Source organism: Cucumis melo, chromosome 10 (assembly GCF_025177605.1).
Source record: "Cucumis melo cultivar AY chromosome 10, USDA_Cmelo_AY_1.0, whole genome shotgun sequence".
In the NCBI taxonomy this organism is placed as follows: domain Eukaryota; kingdom Viridiplantae; phylum Streptophyta; class Magnoliopsida; order Cucurbitales; family Cucurbitaceae; genus Cucumis; species Cucumis melo.
The window spans coordinates 17,835,038-17,854,467 of NC_066866.1; the positions used below are offsets into that span (position 1 = coordinate 17,835,038).

General features: G+C 34.4%; 1 long non-coding RNA gene across 1 annotated transcript; it reads left to right on the forward strand.

The window, feature by feature from the left end:
- Nucleotides 1–15,258: 15,258 nt before the first annotated feature.
- Nucleotides 15,259–18,687, forward strand: LOC127151281 (uncharacterized). Its single transcript, XR_007824136.1, has 7 exons — nt 15,259–15,755; nt 15,842–15,914; nt 16,032–16,210; nt 16,643–16,796; nt 17,356–17,444; nt 17,912–18,039; nt 18,439–18,687. It is a non-coding gene; the product is annotated as an uncharacterized LOC127151281 (long non-coding RNA).
- Nucleotides 18,688–19,430: the final 743 nt, after the last annotated feature.

Here is a 19,430-nt window from a genome sequence, read left to right on the forward strand (position 1 = left end):
AAGAAGTTGTTGTGAAGAAGTTCATAAAACATGATCCTACGGTAAATTCTGTTTCTCATCCCATTTTCAATAAATATATTATATAATTTAATTTATTCAAATCTATATCAGTTTAATTTCTCATAGATGCTATATATATATATATATATATATATATATATATATATATATATATATATATATATTGGTAAATTTTATGCTTTCCTCTATTATAACAGGCCGGTGAAGGACCACTTTTAGAGTCCTTCACCATATGCGAATTTTAATTGTTGCCCATTTGAAAGATTGCAACTATTTGATAAAATGTTGTTGTATGAACTCATTTTAACTTGACATTGTTGTATTTTGGTTTAGGTTGTGGAATGCAAGTTTGTATTTGAAGCCAAGTTCATCCAAAGTCATTGAATTTAAAGCTTCTTTAATTAGTTTATGTTTCTTGAACTAGAATTGTAGTCTTGTGATTTTTGGAATAGCATAGTTGGATTGATTTTGTAAGTTTGGAACTATCATAATAGGTTAGGGTTGATAGAAGTAATGTTATGTATATGACAATATTGAGCAAATATGTAAAGTTTTTGAAAGGTTCATACATATTTGGTGAAATGTCAATATATGTTAAAGTTTCAGAATTGACCTCGTGCATATTCATGAGATTGTTGGACCACACTACAAGGATTACAGGGGCAATATAGAAACAAAAATATAACTAAATTAATTTTAAAAAAAAATCTGAAACAGGCTTGACGTTGTTTAGATATCATAAACAAATACTTTCTTGAGGATTTTTCAATGTCATTAACAAGTACATTCATGATGTTTTTCAAATGTCATAAAAACAAGTATATTCTTGACGTTTTTTAAATGTCACAAACAAGTACATTATTGAAGATTTTTTAATGTTATGAACACTCATACTCTTGACTATTTTTAACTATCATTAATATTTATATACTTGACGTTTATAAAACGTCAACGTTCACTATTCTTGACATTTTATTAACTATCAAGAACATCGACTTTCTTGCTGTCAGCTTCAATGATGGTTTTAAAATCTTCAAGAATAATAATTTTTTGTAGCTAAAAATGTCAAGAGAGTCTGCTTTTATATAATGGTTGGATAAAGTTAAAGAATGTCGTTGAGGTTATTGATGAGATTTATTAAGCAAACATGTTATATGCTAGTGTTAGAAGATTTGGGATGAGAAATTGTTTAGCAAAGCTGGATTTACAATGTTTACAGATTTTAATTATGCAAAAAGTTATTTCAACATGTTGAATTTGAAACTATGTTTTAAAACTTATGATTTATAAATCATGTTTCATTTTATACCTGAGACATATTTATTCTAACCCGGTTGGAGGAGGATATTGTGCACAGAGGGTTATTGAGGCGACAATCTCAGAGGATGGGCTAATATAGCATAGAGCTTGCTCTGTTATTTGAGTCGAGGATTAGGGTTGTAGTATCATTTCAATTATGTCATTCTTGAGGATATTAGTTTAGGGTATAGAGAGGGAAAGGAAGTTTATAGAAATTGTTTTTATTGCTTTACTAAACAGGTTCGCTATTTATTGCTTAATTATTTCTCATCATTTGTAAAGCATGATATTTAAAGGTTAGTCATTGACAGGGCTTTATAGCTCATCTCTTTCAAATGTTTTCTTACTTTTTAGGTTGAGATCGTGGACCTGACGTCTGACTACGTCTTCCAGTCTGTTAGAGTACATTGAGTAGTTGTTTTTACTTGTATTGGTGGTTCTTAGATATGCATCTAGTTTGTACATAAACTTAGGAATAGTTTGCTAGTCGTGGTTTTTAAGGCAATTGGTTTTGTATGGTTTGAAATGCAGCTTGATTATGTCTACTAGACTTGTTAGACTTGGTGTATAGATGGGCTATAGTTTAGTTAATATTAAGTTTTTTTCTAGTTTCCATTATTTAGTACTTATTGTATTTTATTTAATTTAGTTCTAGTTTAATAGAGTTTGATGGAAATAAAACATGCGCAATAGAAAAAACAATCAAGAATTATTCTAATTAACATGCAACCCTAAACTAAAAAGAATTAGGGTTTAGGTGAAGTTTTACCTTTGTAGTTTCAAAACAATCATCTACTCCTCGATCACGAACTTGGACCACCACTAATAATCGTCTACTATCCTCCAGACTAAGAATCGGGTTGTGGGAATAAATAGATGAAAGGATCAAGAGGGAGATGGAATTGGAAGGTCAATAATAATTTTCAATGGTTGAAACTTTTTTAGATTTATTTTTCTGAAGAAACTCTTTCAAAATGAATTTAAATTTTTTGAAAATACCAAAAGTTTTTCATAATTTGGAAAAATGTTCCTTAAATAACCTAATTTCATGCAACTATTACATGTAATTAGTTCACCCAATTTCAACACCTCACTTTCTATTTACACTCAGTGGTTTTAATCACCATTGCATTTTCTCTTAGTGGGCTAAGTGAAAGCTCATGGTAATGACACCAACTTTAGTCAAGAGGCAAAATGGTCATTTAACCATTCTAGTCCAAGTCAAACTGTCTTTTTCAAGTCAAAAGTTAATATTTTAACTTTTTACCATTTTAACATTCTTGACTAATTTCGATCTTTCAAGTATGAATCCACATTCATTTTCTTGAAATCCAAATCACATTTGAATTTATATCCAGTCAAAGTTTGACTTTTCAAAGTCAAAAGTCAACATTTTGACTTTTTACAACTTTGACCAATTCCATTATTTTTTAGCTTTCGAGTATGAATCCTTATTCATATAATTTATATTTAAATCATATTTAAACATAAAGCTCTATCTCTAAACCAACGACTATATCACATATACTTTTAGTTTCTCCCTCCTTGTCTAATTCAAACAATTTGAATCAATCCATCATACCGTTCTAAGTTTATTCCATATGAGCTAGCAAGGGAATCTAATGGACCTATAGATCATGGGAGCCAATGATTCGAGATTAACTGGCTAAACGCTTTTAGACCGAACTAATCAACATTCGTAACTAACGGGTCATTCCACTAAAGTTTCATAGTTACACTCCCCTCACTATAGATATATTTGTGTCCATCTGATATAATCATGATTAGTAAGTTAATCCTTCACAGGTTGTTCGTAAACTCGACTGAGTCAAAATACTATTTTACCTCCGAGACTACATCTTGCCTTAAGTTCCACTGGGTTTAAGGTCCAATTTATAAACTGAATCCCTCTCGGGCCAAGAAGAGAGTAGGGTCCTTGTTTAAGACTTGGATTCAGTCCTTTTACAGAACAACCTATCTACTAACCCTAAAGCGGGCAGGAGTGAATTTCATCTTACACCCTATGTCCCCATCTATTCCCCCAATCTTACCCTTGAAATGGGAGGCTTATTGGACAAGCGCTAAAGAGCTGTCATCATCTATGCAAATCTAAGGATAATCTCGTGTGAACAGGAGTTCATAGTTAGCTTAGGATTAAGATTAATTTACCTAAGTCATCAATAATTAAAATAGTCAGTTTTAAACATTAAACGGGATTATAACTTAAAAGTGACATTTCACGATTTAGTCTTATGTAAACTCTTTACATAGGATGCCCCCATTTTCATGCTTCTACTTGAACGATTCAGGATCACATTGTTTATACTAACTACAAAGCGAGCCACATCCATAGTGTCTCAAAATAAGGCACGCAACCTTTATTCATATACTATAGATCGTCTTAGGCTACATACTCGAACTTGATTCACGTTTATGTCTTTACATAAATTTCATGTTTACTCTAAATAGCCTCGAGACTTTAGTTTATTTGATTTAAGATTGTAGTATTCAATTTCTCCATAACAACTTTATTGAATAGAATATGATTACAAACTATGAGTTTTAGGACATAAAATCCAACAGAATTGACAAGTATTGTGGAGTGGAGAACGGTGTTTTTTGGCATCACGTCATCTCTTGATCTAAGTGTAGGTGATTTGGAAGGGGGTGTGACACGAGAACAACACTCCAAATCAACCGAAAGAGGGGTTTTGAGCCAACTCAACATGCACTAGTTCCATAATTTTCCAATCCTAAAAAGCATTTCTACCAATCAGACTAATCAGATGAACAAAGTCATGTCTTAAAACTTACTACTTTGTAACGCCTCGAGCAGAATTTGAACCAAGATTCAAAATCCAAATTCGACACTTGATTGCTCTAACACTACCTTCTATCAATTGCAACATTGTCATGTCATCCTTGCTTCTTTTGAAGACTTATAAGAGTAAAAATCGTCCTCACAAACAAATACAGGTTCTTTCAACATGTTTGGACAAACATAGGTTCTTTCCACATGTTTTGTCCTTACTCACATGTACCTTAAAAAAAATTCCAAGAGATGACCCAACGTAGGATTGGTCCAAACTAAACACACTAAACTTTGAAGTTCCTTTACCTGGGCCACCAAAAAGGAATTTTAGTAGATCCTCTGACAACATTTGAATAAAAATTAGTTTGGCAACACTTGAATAAACATTGCCAAATAGTGTAATTAAGTGAAAATACATATTATATAAGCATTTTTAGTAGCAAATATTAGTTAAATTGGCTACCCTAAAACCTGTTTTAAATCATTTTTATCTATTACTATCATACATTATACCATCATTTTTATGATTGTATCTATCTATTTATATCTACCTATATCTCTACATAAATTTTAATGAATTCTATTGTAGTTCATAAAATTAATCTCCAAAATTTTAGTTGATTGTTAACCAAAGTTCCTTTTTTTTTCTTCAAAAAAAATGAAAAATAAAACATTTTGGCCATATTTTTTGGTACTTTAAACTCATGTCGTTAATCATACGTAAAAAATTGAGAGTAAAACTTTGGCGAAAATATTTTAGTCATTTCCATTGGCATTTTAATATATGCTTTATTTTATTATTATTATTATTATTATTTATTATTATTATTATTATTATTATTATTATTTTTGCATAATTTGATTTGAGCAAAACAACATATTATTCAAGAACCTTCATTTTATTAACAAATTAGAAGGAGAAAGATGGAATCAATTAAATTACAAATCTCATCTAAATGTACCATACATAATTTCGTAACGTTTTCTTTTAAATATTTGTTTCTGTTTCTAAGTTTTACTTTTATCCCATTATCATTATTTTTTTTATTTAAATAATAAACTCATTTCTTAAAAACGAATTAGGAAAAAAAAGAAACGGAGAATTATAGTATATAATGTACCAAAACAATAGTGTAAATGTGGAAGGATAAAACTTAGGGTAACAAAAGTTCATTGTGCACCCAAAACTAGATTTTTTATCATCCTTTATCTCTCGTCTGGATGCTTACGCTTGATTTGAGGAAGCGAAGCACGTGATGTTCTTGAAGTTTGAGTTTTGGAAGAAAGCTTGTATCTTCTAAGAAGCTTCAATTTTCGAGGGTGTTCTTGAAGTTGAAGACTTGGAAGAAAGTTTGGATCTTCAAAGCAGCTTCAATCTTCGAGGATGGTCGACTTTAGGAGTTGAGGAGGCTTCTATCTCTTGGGAGAATTCTCTCTAGACCTTCTGGAGTCAAAAATTTCCAACCCCACAAATGAAGAGAACTCCTCTATCTATTTATAGAGTTCCCTGGTGGGCTTTTATGGACTTGAGCCTGTACTGGTCAATGGACCATACCCATGGGCTCAATTGCATGGATTTGGGCCATATTTTATTTTAGCCTAAATTAAGCTTATTTTTGGGCTCAATTGAAATTTTAGCCTAACTAAATAATATTTAATAATTAATTTGACCAAATTGTCATAATAAAGACACGTGACATCATTAGAAATGTTCAATTTGTCTTTAAATTTAATTTGAGACACATGCCAATTTTTTAGTTAATCCCAAATATATTTTAGTAAATAATGTGGCAATTTGTGATTGGTTCCAAAATTTCTTATTCAACAAATGCCCCCTTTCGAGATTTATGCACGTGTATGAGTGGGTCAATCTCGAAAAGATAAATTTAAAGTCTAAATATGAGCATTTTTTTTTTTTTTGCTCAATTTGACATATCCAATTAATCAAACTATGAATTTAGTACATGAGTTTGATTTAAATTTGAAATAATAGTTGAGATATGGTCAACCCTTAATTTAGAAAAATTTAAGGTTTTATCCCGAATTTACTTTAATTTGAGGATAAAAATTTAAGTTTGATGATGGTTTGATTTAATTTTAAAAATTTGGAATGACCAATTTTAACATTAGATAATTGAATTTTAATTTCATTTTAAAAATTAAAATGTTAAAATATATTTGAATATTTTAAAAGTGAAATCCGAGATTTTATTCCAAAATAAAATATCATAAGATAATTGAATTTAAAAAAATTAAACCTTTCCAAATCCTATTAGGAATTGAATTTTAATTTTATTTATTATTAAAAAGGAAATTAAAACCTTTCCAAATCCTATTAGGATTTGGATTTTAATTTTATTTATTATTAAAAAGAAATTAAAACCTTTTCGAATACTATTAGGAATTGGATTTTAATTTTATTTATTATTAAAAAGAAATTAAAACCTTTCCAAATCCTATTAGGAATTGGATTTTAATTTTATTTATTATTAAAAGAAATTAAAACATTTCCAAATCCTATTAGGAATTGGACTTGTTAGCCTTATAAATAAACTCAAACCATGATCATTCTTTTCTCATCAAGGAGAACAAAGGTATGAAAGAAAAAGAAAAAAAAATTATCTTCTTCCTTTTTGTTTTTTGTTTTTTTGTTTTTTTAATAATAATATATATATATATATATATATTTTAATTTTCATCTTTTTTTTTAGGAACTAGAGTTATTGTCAAAAGGTAAGGATTTATTTATTTTTTTTATTGTTGTTCTTTTTGTTGTTTTTTTAAATCATTTGTAGGAGTAACTCCGCTGTCAGCGATCCAACTTCTACTGGGGGACGATCGGGCTTTTGCCGTCAGATCCACCGCCCTGGTAGGAACAATCGGGCACTATCGTCATTTGGAGAGGTGGTATTGCGGTCAGCGATCCAACTTCTATCGGAGGACGATCGGGCTTTTGCCGTCAGATCCAACCTTTGGTAGGAGCGATCGGGCACCATCGTCATTTGGAGAGGTGATACTGCCGTCAGCGATCCAACTTCTATCGGGGGACGATCGGGCTTTTGCCGTCAGATCCAACCCTTGGTAGGAGCGATCGGGCACCATCGTCATTTGGAGAGGTGATACTACCGTCAGCAATCCAACTTCTATCGAGGGACGATCGGGCTTTTGCCGTTAGATCCAACCCCCCTGGTAGGAGCGATCGAGCATCATCGTCCTTTGGAGGAGTGATACTGCCGTCAGCAATCCAACTTCTATCGGGGGACGATCGGGCTTTTGCCGTCAGATCTACCGCTCTGGTAGGAGCGATCGGGCACCATTGTCATTTGGAGAGGTGTTACTGCCGTCAGCGATCCAACTTCTATCGAGGGACGATCGGGCTTTTGCCGTCAGATCCAACCTCTGGTAGGAGCGATCGGGCACCATCGTCATTTGGAGAGGTGATATTGCCGTCAGCGATCCAACTTCTATTGGGGGACGATCGGACTTTTGCCGTCAGATCCAACCCCTGGTAGGAGCGATAGGGCACCATCGTCCTTTGGAGGGGTGATTCTACCGTCAGCGATCCAACTTCTATCGGGGGACGATCGGGCTTTTGCCGTCAGATCCAACCCCTGGTAGGAGCGATCGGGTACCATCGTCTTTTGGAGAGGTGTAGGCAAAATTGTACCATCGACATCTTCTTGGGGAAGCAATGGTAAAGTTGCACCATTGTCATCCTCTCAAGGCATAACATATTAGAAATGAGGTAGAGTTTTTTTTTTAATTTTATTTATTATTATTATTATTATTATTATTATTATTATTTTGCTTGAAGAAGACAATACTTTTAAATTTAAATTGAAGAAGAATCCTTTGAGCTTGAATATGAGAATACATCGATGAAACCTTCGATCTTGTACATGAAAAAAAAAATAACAGTGCAATCCTTAAAGTTGGTGGAGCACTGGTGAAGTCTTCAGTCTTGCATTTGAATGGTTCTTTATGAATAATTTTTTGAACTTGAATTTGAAGAAACATCAACAAAGCCTCAAAATTTGATTTTGAGGAACTCCTAATCTTCTGTGATCTTAAATTTCAAGAAACATTAACAAATCCCCCGAATTTGATTTTGAGGAACTTCTAAACTTGGCGATGGAGTGTTGAACTTCAAAAGAATGATGCCACCTTATAAGTATCAACATCTTGCTCTTAATGCCACACTTTTTTTTTTTTTTTTTTTTAATTTTGTTATATTGCCCCCATTAAGGCATCTTCAACTTTAAGTTGATATTCTTTGATAAGAACGAAAACTATCAATTGCTAATGCCATGCTTTATGTGATCATGACACTACGCTTTCCATTCTTCTCAACTGATTTTTTTTTTTTTTATTGGACTGAACTTAAAGTTTCCTTTAAGCTGCCTACGTACCCTTTATAATATAGGGATCAAGTCATAACATAGTTCAATTTTTTTATTTATATAATGACGTTAAGCATAAAATTTCTTGAGAAACTTGTCGTTGATTGGGCCAATTTTTAATCCATCTCGATCAACAATCTTGTATGCACCATTTGTATAGACTTCTTTGACAATATAGAGTCCGTCCCATTTAGGTGTAAACTTATTTCCCGTATGCCTTGTCGTGATGATAGGTCTTCTTACTGCAAGTACTAAATCACCAACTTGAAATGATCGGGGCTTTACATGTTTGTAAAAAGCTTTAGACATTCGGGCTTGGTAACATTCCAATGCTTGCTGAGCTTCTAATCGTTTTTCATCAAGTGCTTCTAACTTTTGAAGACGTAACTTGACATTGTCTTCGGTAGTCAACCCTTCTTGCACTGCCATTCTTAATGATGGGATTTCTCTTTCAAGGGGAAGGACAGCCTCTACTCCGTAAACAAGCGAATATGGTGTAACCCCCGTAGGAGTGCGATGAGTGGTTCGATAGGCCCACAATGCTTCACCGATTCTTTCTTGCCAATCCCTCTTCGACTTGGAGACAATTTTCTTTAGAAGATTGCATAACGTCTTATTGAATGCTTCTGTTAGGCCATTCGTGGCTGCGTTGTACATAGATGACTTGTATTGTTTGAACTTGAATTTTTCACATAATTTATCTATCATGCTATTGGAGAATTGTCTTCCATTATCTGTCACAATCCGGTGAGGAATACCGTATCGATAGATGATGTGGGTAAGAATAAAGTTTGCCACGTTCTCCTTCTTGGCCTCTCTCAAGGGAATGGCCTCAGCCCATTTTGAGAAATAATCTGTTGCTGCAAGGATATAAGAATGTCCTGCTGATGATTTTGGTGTAATAGGACCAACCAGATCGAGTCCCCAAGCCTCAAACGGCCAAGAAGCCATAGTTGGATGTAGAGGCTCTGCTGATGTATGAAGTTTGCATGGTATTGACAAGCTTCACACTTCTTTGCATAGTTCATTGAATCTTGAACCATCTTAGGCCAATAATAGCCCATTCTTCTCAACTGAAATTGAAGCTTTGGTCCCGATTGATGTGCTCCACAGACACCTGCATGTGCTTCCTCTAGAGCTTTTATCGACTCTTCCTTTCCAAGACATCTAAGAAAGAGTCCTTCAAGAGAACGGCGATATAAAGTTCCTTTGTAATAAATAAAGTGTGCAGCTCTTCTTCGTACATCAGTTTTATGACGAGAATCCTTCGGAAGTTTTCCGTTACGTTCGCTTCCTGACATTAAGGCAAAAGTGGAGGCATAATCCATTGTTGACAAAGTGGTATATTTAGAGCTACGTTATCTGGCATCATCAAGGCAGTGGCTAAATTTGCCAATGCGTCTGCTCTTTTGTTTTCTGTTCTAGGGACATGCTCCAGCATCACACTGTCAAACCTTTCCATCAATTGTCTAGCATAAGTGAAGTATTGCTTCAAGTCTTCATGTTTCACGTCATACTGAAGCGAGAGTTGATTGATTATCAACTTTGAATCGCCGTAAATTTCTATGAACGATACTCCGATTTCTAATGCCATTTGAAGGCCAATTATCAAGGCTTGATATTCAGCCACATTGTTTGAGCACAATTCAGCAAGCGCAAAGCTATAAGGAAACATATGTTTTTCAGGAGAAATGAGGACGATGTCTGCCCCCGCACAACTCCTTCGCACTGCACCATCAAAATACATAGTCCAAGGTTCCACCATTTCCGTGAAGAAAACTTCATCGTCTGGCAAATCCTCACATAACTTCCAATCTGAAGGAATTGGGTGGTCCGCCAAAACATCTGCCAACGCTTGTCCTTTTATCGCCTTTTGGGAAATATAGACAATGTCATATTGCTGGAGTATAATTGTCCATTTGGCTAAGCGTCCAGAGATAATCGGCCTAGACAGAACATACTTTATAGGGTCCGCCTTTGCTACTAGATGAACGGTGAAGGCCTGCATATAATGCCTCAACTTACCGATGGCAAAGAAAAGTGCAAGGCACATTTTCTCAATGGGAGAATAGTTAACTTCGGCCCCAACTAAAGTTCTGCTTAGATAGTAGAGAGCACGTTCCTTTCCTTTCTCCCTCTCTTGCGCCAACAATGCGCCTAAAGACCTTTCTTGTGCAGCAATGTACAATATTAATGGCTCGCTAGGTACTGGAGCTCCTAATACTGGGGGATTGAGCAAGTATTTCTTTATGCTATCAAAAGCATTCTGACAAGCCTCATCCCACAAAAATTTTTCTCCTTTTCTCATCAACTTTTGAAAAGGTTGGCACCGACCAGCCAGGTTGGAGATGAACCTTTGAATGTAAGCCAATCGTCCCTGGAGACTTCTTAGGTCATGCAAACTCTTTGGCCTTGGCATCTTCTGAATGGCATCAATCTTGGACTGGTCTATCTCGATCCCTCGATGCCTTACAATAAAGCCAAGAAACTTTCCTGAAGTTACACCGAACGCGCATTTGAGAGGGTTCATCCTCAACTGATATTTTCGCAAGCGGTCGAACACAACTTTTAGATCCTTCAAATGGTCTTGTCGTCTCTTGGATTTGACCACAAGGTCATCAGCGTAGCACTCGACATATTTATGTAGCATATCGTCAAATACTTTTTGCATAGCACGTTGATAAGTGGCACCAGCATTTTTTAATCCAAAGGGCATCACCTTGTAACAATATATTCCCTTTGGGGTCCTGAAAGCTGTTATTTCTTCATCTGAAAGGGCCATTCGTATTTGATTATATCCAGACGACCCATCCATAAAGGATAGTGCCTCATGTCCAGTAGTAGCATCAACCATGATTTCTGTGGTGGGCAAAGGAAAATCATCTTTAGGGCACGCATTATTCAGGTCACGAAAGTCTACACAAACACGAAGCTGCCCGTTCTTTTTTCTGACAGGGACAATATTTGCTATCCATGTGGGATATTTGACTTCGCGAATGAATCCTGCTTCAATCAACTTGTTGACTTCAACCTCGATTTGGGGAATAAGCTCTGGTCGAAAATGTCGTTGTGCTTACTTAATCGGTCGATACCCTGGTTTAATTGCAAGATGATGGACTGCTACCTTTGGATCAAGTTCTGGCATCTCTTTGTACGACCAAGCAAAAATGTTCTTATACTCTGTAAGCAAACTCCTGTACTTACCCTCCTCTTCACTAGAGAGAGATGCACTAATGAAAGTTGGGTATGGTTCTTCTATTGTACCAAGGTTTATCTCTTTCAGCTCGTCTACGGTAGATTGGCCACCATCCTCTAGACTCTGTGGGGCTCCTTTCCGGAGAAATTTGATTCGTGGAGTTGAGCTTGTATTGATGTTGTATTTATGTTGATTTGATGCGATGTGGTTCGATCTCTAGAATTTGATCCTCTGATTCTCTCTTGTCTGGATGCTTACGCTCGATTTGAGGAAGCGAAGCACGTGATGTTCTTAAAGTTGGAGTTTTGGAAGAAAGCTTGTATCTTCGAAGAAGCTTCAATCTTTGCGGGTGTTCTTGAAGTTGAAGACTTGGAAGAAAGCTTGGATCTTCAAAGGAGCTTTAATCTTCGAAGGTGTTCTTGAAGTTGGAGACTTTGAAGAAAGCTTGTATCTTCAAAGGAGCTTCAATCTTCGAGGATGGTCGACTTTAGGAGTTGAGGAGGCTTCTATCTCTTGGGAGAATTCTCTCTAGACCTTCTGGAGTCAAAAATTTCCAACCCCCACAAATGAAGAGAACTCCTCTATTTATAGAGTTCCCTGGTGGGCTTTTATGGACTTGAGCCTGTTCTGGTCCATGGACCATACCCATGGGCTCAATTGCATGGATTTGGGCCATATTTTATTTTAGGCTAAATTAAGCTTATTTTTGGGCTCAATTGAAATTTTAGCCTAACTAAATAATATTTAATAATTAATTTGACCCAATTGTCATAATAAAGACACGTGACATCATTAGAAATGTCCAATTTGTCTTTAAATTTAATTTGGGACACATGCCAATTTTTTTAGTTAATCCCAAATATAATTATTTTAGTAAATGATGTGGTAATTTGTGATTGGTTCCAAAATTTCTTATTCAACAGATATTATAAGATAAAAAAATATACAAAAAATTTTTTGACTTAAAAACAAAGTTTATAAATTAATGAATTAAATTTAAATAACTCTAATTAGTTTTACAGTTTATAAATATTTTTTTAAAATAAATTTTGGAAAAACAAATTTAATTGAATTATAAATTTACTGTTCAATACATATTTAAAAATACAACTCATAATTGATTTATAAACATGGAAATTACTAAATGGGTTCTTTACAAAACCTACGATTGTGACCTTTTTTACCACCCCTATTGCAACGAACAGTGGCTTTTTTCTCTAAAAATGAAGTAAACCTCTTCTTTTTTGGTCTTCCAACTGGACTTTTAACCTGCGGTGGAAGTATTTCATCTTTGCCACCTTGGTGCGTGTTCCTAATTTGGTTTACACTATCAATAGAATGCGTTCCCTTTTTGTACAGGTTTATCAAATTTGAGACATGGTAGAACTTATCAGTGTACAAATGGAGATTAAGATTCCTTATGGACAATGCTATACATGCATGTGAACAAGGGATCAAATCAAGGTCCCATTGACGACATGAGCATGCTCGATTTAAAATGTTGACAACAAATTGTTCCTTACAATGGTGGACTTCAAATTCATGTTGGTCTGCAAGATATATCTGTCAATACAATACAAAAAATATCATTTACAAACAAGTGAATACATATTTACTGCATTTATTGCATTTATAGAATATTAAATAACTTATGTTCATTGAGCGACTTTCTATTAAAGATTCTCGAATCATATCTTCTTCATATATTGAAAGTTTTGTGCGTTGGAAACTCCATTTGGTACGACGTTCGTAGAACCATTTTGGAACGAAACTACGAATTGATTCTAGAAGTACAATTACAGGCAATTCTCGTTGTTCTTTCAAGCTAGAATTCATACTTTCAGAGATGTTGGTTGTAATAACCTGGTATCTTTTTCTCCTAAAAGATGCCCTAGCCCACTTGTGTCTTCCCACTGCTTCCAACTCATGTCTCATTGATGAAGATAGTTGTTCGAGTTGCCTTATGTAGTACTCAAATTCCATTGGTGTATAAGCTCTGGCACATTTATTGAATGAGTCCTCTATGGGAAGTGATTTATGGTTCTTTTTCAAGTTCTTCAACAAATTGAATGCACATAATCCATGTTCAGCTATTTCATAAACGACATTAAACCCATTTTCTATACTTTTGTCAGCATCAAACACAATTACCATTTCATTATGTTCCTAAAAAACAGCCTTAAGGTTTCGAAAAAACCATGCCCATGACAAATCATTCTCTGAATCAACAACAGCAAAAGCTAGTGGCACAATTTAATAATTTCCATCAATAGTACAAGTAGAGATGAGGGTACCAAGATATTTGTTCTTCATGGCTGTACCATCAACAGAAATAACTGGTACGCAGTAGTTCCATGCATCAATTGAAGGAGCTAGTGCCATGAAATAGAATTTAAACTGACCGTCATCATCTACTTCTTCAGCCGTATATGTACCTAAACACAGTCAAATAAAGTAATGTAGAATTACATTGTATTTCTAGATTGATCGTGTGGTACTTGCTAAAATACAAAGTGTTTACCATTTTTATACCTAGGTTGTTTCAGATCAATGCATCCAAAAAAGTAGACAGCATGGCATACGAGTCCTCTGGAGTACCCTTAATGGAATTCAAAGCAATTTCACGTCATCTCCAAGCTTTATCATAGCTTACGTTAACTCCGTGGTGAATCTTCATATAATTTATAACATTTGAAGAACGACATAGAACCTTGTCATTCATTTTAAATATTAATTTCATACACTCAGATACAATCCATGATGTTGCTTATTTGTGATCATTCTTTACGACGTCAACAGAACACTGATGTGTATCCGTGAATTTACGAACTATCCAAATTTCACTTTTTTGAATACCAAAGCACGTAGATACCAACTGCAAGATGAATCTTTACATCTAATATTGAATGATTTACGATTGGACCTAACAGTAACTAATTCAAAGCTATTATTCAAAGTGAGCATATAAATAGCTTTCTTCAAAACTGATTTTTCCCTAAACATTGATCCAACTCTAATGGATATACCAGTATGAGATGATTCAAATGCATTAAGGTCAATAATTACATTTCACTATGCGAGTCTTCACTTCTAGGTAATTCACTACTCAAATACGGGGTATTTCCAATATCAGTAGTAGGTACAGTGTCAACGACAACAAGTAGATCATTGTCAGAGAATTTCGACATGACTAACATAATCAAAGACACATCCTTATCATCAACAATCTGAATGAGGTTCAAATTGTTACAATCTTTCCAGTAAACAGTCAACCTAGAGACAGAAACTTCTGAATTTGGAAAAAGTGTACGTTCACTGGAACAAATCTGGCCTTTAATGTCGGTTGGAAAAAATGAAAAAAGAGCTTTAATGTCGTTTTTGAAAAGGCGGATGTTTAATGTCGGTTTTAAGCCGACATTAAAGCTGGAGCTTTAATGTCAGTTTAAAACCGACATTAAACATCCTTGTTTTGAAAAGCGATATTAAAGCTCCTTTTTAATTTTATTTTTTTTAATTTTTAATTTTATAAAAAAATGACTTTCTCTCTCTTACTTTACTCTTTCTCAATCACCCACACGATTTCATCCTTCCAATTTCTTCTTCACTCCTCATTCTCATCTAACAATCTTGCCTTTCTTCTCTGAACAGTCGCTGCCACCACCACCACCATCGTCCCTCGTGCCCAGCCCGTGCCCGCCACCACCGTCGTCACTCCTCACGTTCTTCAAACACTGTTATGCTTGCCACCACTGTCGGGAGTCCTTTTCTTCAACCATGTTCATGTCCAGCCCTCGCTACCACCGTCGCCGTCTGCGTTTATATCACAAGCTCCGATCTGGTTGGCTTGTGGCCAGATCTGTTGAAAATCAGTAGCATTTTTCAAAACTAAATATTATTGTTTGCTTTTAGTCATCTTACTTCTAATAATAAGATATTTCAGAGTACCGGAACATTTTTCGCAGCATCAAGATATGGCAGTGCGACTCCAGTGCCTGCATCCATCATCAGCCGGGGTAGTGGTTGGCTGGTAAGATGTGCCATGAATGTCTAATTTGTGCTAGAATTCTTCTTTGGCGTCTAAGTTGTGCTAGAATTCTTCTTTTGTTTTTGAAGGGTTTTTGAAGGGTAGCTGAAAACCAAGAAAATAGCCAGAAAAATCACCGGAAGCTTGCTGAAAGTACAAGAGGTAATGTTTTTCTATATGGTCATGTCACCTTCTGGATTCTTTTATTTTTCATGTGTTTGTCTGGAAATATATTTGCTAATGTGATTTTTTAAAGTATTGGTCTCTGCATTCTGATAGATTTCAAGAAGGCTCAACCAGAGGAAAAATTGAACTTGTTTAGTTCTCTACTTAAAAGTTACCAAGAAGAAGTTGACAATCTCACGAAGAGGGCAAAGTTTGGAGAAAATGCTTTTCTTAACATTTATCAAAAACTTTATGAGGCTCCAGATCCTTACCCTGCTCTTGCTTCAATTGGTGTAAGTGCCAAAGGCTTTTGTATGAGTGTTGCATTTGAGCAGCATCAATGATTTGAACTTGTTAACAATTTTCCCATTCTACTTTAGATCTACTTAATAGTATGAAACCTCTTTAAGAATATTATTGTTGTTCACTCAGATGTGAACCTTCAGATTTGGTTATGACTTTCGGTAGAGTACAAAATATATTATTATAAAAGAAAAAAGGAAAAAATGTTAGTACTAAGGTCAATAAGGCGGAATATTTGAGAAAAGTTTCTCCATGTTTCGTATTCTCTGATATATACATAGATATACTGAACTCAAGAATGATATGTTCAATGGGGGAAATGGAAATGAAGAAACATATCTGTTTGTATCAAAACCTGGTGCAGTTGTTTTATGCTATTTGTCATCTTGTAATGATTTTACTGCATAATGTTCTCTTTGCAGGAACAAGATTTGAAGTTGTCTGAATTAATTAGAATCTGAGAATAGGAAAATGAAAGTTGAGCTTGAAGAGTTTAGAATAGAAGCAACTCATTTAAAAAATCAGCAGGCCACTATTAGAAGACTTGAAGAGCGCAATCGGCAATTGGAGCAACAGGTTGTAATATCTTTGTATGTTATGATGAATGATGTCAATATAATAGTACATTGGCATTTTTCCATATAACTAAATGATATGCCCATACCGTAGAATTGAAGATTCTCCATAATGCCTCACATCAATTTAGATCAACTTGTTTAGGTTAGACATGGGTTGCTAATGTCAGATGATTTGAGCTTGAAGGAGGTCTCTTGCCTCTTGCCTTGTATTGTTTTTATGAGCATTCTGTTAATCATTTTTTTTTGGTAATTATCAGCTTGGTTTCATTGTTTTTTGGATTGGAGTCCTTTTATATTTTATATATTTTTTTTTTATTTTTTTTGTAGTTGATGAGTATTTTCATGGTTTTGTTTTTGTATGTCATTATTGTACATTGCTTCATTTTTCTGCACGAAACCTCAACTTCTTACCTAAAAATGTTCTTATTTTTAACTGTACTTAATAATGTTTTGGACGTGTGCGTTTCCTATTTGATCCCATTTTGAATGAAAGAATTATGTAGTTAGTTTTTACCCTCTTCCTTGTTTCATCTGCTAATTTTCTTTTAGTTGTCCAGATGGAGGAGAAAATAAAGGAAATTGTGGAAATCAAGCAACGCAGTTTGGCTGAAGAAAACCAGAAGGCATTAGATGCAATAAAAGAAAGGTACGGTTCTTATTAGGGTAATTGAATTATATAGATTTTAGTCTCGTTTTATCAATAAAATTTGAGACTCGTTTCTTCTTCTTCTTTTTTTTTTTTTAAAAGAGGAATTATATAGATTTATGTGTGGTATGTAGAATGTAAATACCATTATCAATACTTGATATGATGAAGGGTATCAATATATGTCTTTTTCTCATTCAAATTTAGATGTAACTTTGAAATCTATTGAATGAGAAAGTATGTAACTTTAAGATGTCAGTCAAAAGTGTTGTTGCCAAATGTTAGAATTTGTTTTTCTGATTTGTGTGATCATATATAAATCCTACGATTATGGATTTTATATTTTTCCAGCCATCTGAAATGGTTCAGGTTAGATGCAACCAAAGTCTTCCTCTGAATAATTTTCTTTGCATGGTACATGAATAACGTATTCCTTCATATGTAAATAACTTTACTTGCATGCTCAGGCTGTAGGTTATAACTCAATTGAGGCTGAAGATTGGGAAGTTGCCACCAGTGGGGAAGGATGAGCAAAATGGAGTCTCTTCTTCTTGATAAGAACCGAAAAATGGAACATGAACTTACACAGTTTAAGGTACAATGCCTATGCTTAATGGCTATTTACAATTCTGCTATCTCTTCTTACATGCTCAAAGAATTAGAAACCAGAACCAATTATCAGCATGTTTTGGTTTTTATTTTAAAGCAAAAATGAAATTTGAAAAACAGGATGTTGGGTATCCAAGTTTGGCTTACTCGTAGTCAACAAATTTGGCTTATTATTCTGCCAATTCCTAGTCTGGATGTTGTTTTCTGTTGGGTTTCTTAGTGGCAATTTGGGGGCATGATTGAGTGGCAATTTGGGGACATGATTGAGTTACTTGAGCTCTAGGTAGTTTGTTTTTTTGAATGATTTTGTACCGTAATAGGGAAGGAAAAAGCTCGAGATTAATGCATTGGATTGAATTAATGTCTATTTGGATATTGTTTGTAGATAATTGAAGTCATATCGGGTTGAAAGCTAAGCGATTGTGCAGAGATGGCCAAGCGACCATTGAAAATTGAAGATTGAGAAGGCATTTTAGGATTTTTAATTATTTAATTCTTGTATTAGAATCTTTTTTCATGTACTATCATAGAATATATAAACATAATATTAAGATTTTATTTTGTGTATGTACAAGACAAATATTATAGTTTCTAACATAATATGAATTTCATTGATTTGTTGGCATGTGAAAAACATATTTATCTACATTGACCCAATGTCGGTCTATAGGACAATAATGTAACAATTAAATAAAAATAAATTTGTAAAAGTGAATCCAAAAACTAGGCTTTAAAGTTCAACCGACATTAAAAGGCTTTAATAACACTATCAAAGATGTCGGTTGAAAACTGACAAACCGACATTAAAGAGGCCTTTAATGTCGTTTTTAAACAGACATTAAAGCCCAACCGACATTAAAGGGCTTCAATAACACCATCAAAGATGTCGGTTGAAAACTGACATTAAAGGCCTTTAATGTCGTTTTTAACCCGACATTAAAGCCCAACCGACATTAAAGGTCTTTAATAACGCTCACAAAGATGTCGGTTGTCAAGTGACATTAAAGGCCTTTAATGTCAGTTTTAAACCGACATTAAAGGCCAAAATTCTTCTAGTGGTTGGATGCAATTTTCAAATTCTTGAAATGATGATGAAACTGGAACATATTCATCAAGGAGGCGATAGTCAATATATCGGGAGAACTCAATCCATCTACCATCGAATACAGTCTTCACTCGTTGTAAAGCCATAGAAAAAATTCAAAGGGAACACGTTTATCGAATACAGTCTTCACTGGTAGATTGTATATAGGAGTGATGAATATTAAATTAAATTATCGTTTCATATATTATACGGGTATCTGTTTCATGTGTAGCGATCACGTTTTAATTTGATGTACTGGTCCGGTATTACGAACATATGGAAGACTAGGGCGA